Source organism: Nanorana parkeri, unplaced genomic scaffold (genome assembly GCF_000935625.1).
Source record: "Nanorana parkeri isolate BGI_ZX_2015 unplaced genomic scaffold, ASM93562v1 scaffold199, whole genome shotgun sequence".
Taxonomy (NCBI): domain Eukaryota; kingdom Metazoa; phylum Chordata; class Amphibia; order Anura; family Dicroglossidae; genus Nanorana; species Nanorana parkeri.
The window spans coordinates 1,652,326-1,652,849 of record NW_017306467.1 but is presented as its reverse complement, the minus strand read 5'-3'; the positions used below and the strand labels follow the sequence as shown (position 1 = coordinate 1,652,849).

Sequence of the window (524 nt, the reverse complement as noted above, 5' to 3'; positions counted from 1 at the left end):
CAGTCTAAGTGCAAGACATCTTCAAGGATCGGGTAAGTGTAACTTTTTATTTTAGCAGCTAGACAAAAATGAGTAGTTAACCCTTGCAGTGCGGGGGTAGCTCCACTGCAATGGGTAATAAATGTGTTGCCCAGAGTACTTCTTTAAAATCATTACCATCGAAAGGACCGTCACAAAAATACCACTTCTGACTCTATGAAGGTGAATGTTTCAAATAATACTATTCAGTAAATGTTTTTCTTCTTTACAGTTTTTGGAACATATACCTGCAGACCAAAATTGATCACAAAAAAGTGACAGGGGTTGTGATAAACCATAAACATCATACTTGTGTTATACTTTTTAACCAGTTGACATCCGCGGTGTTAAACCCCCTTCCCATCCAGGCCATTTGTCAGTATTCAGCGCTGCGGTACTTTAACTGACATTTATTCCGTCATGCAGCGCTGTACTGAAATGAATTTTATACCCTTTTTTGGGGACAGATAGAGCTTTCTTTTGGTGGTATTTATTCACCACTGGGG

The 524-nt window shown here is 39.1% G+C and overlaps 1 protein-coding gene across 1 annotated transcript in view; it reads right to left on the bottom strand.

Annotated features, from left to right (window-relative positions):
* The window catches only part of ASCC2 (activating signal cointegrator 1 complex subunit 2), a 41,065-nt gene that overhangs the window by 7,037 nt on the left and 33,504 nt on the right, over nucleotides 1-524 (bottom strand). The gene's annotated exons all lie outside the window — the stretch shown is intronic.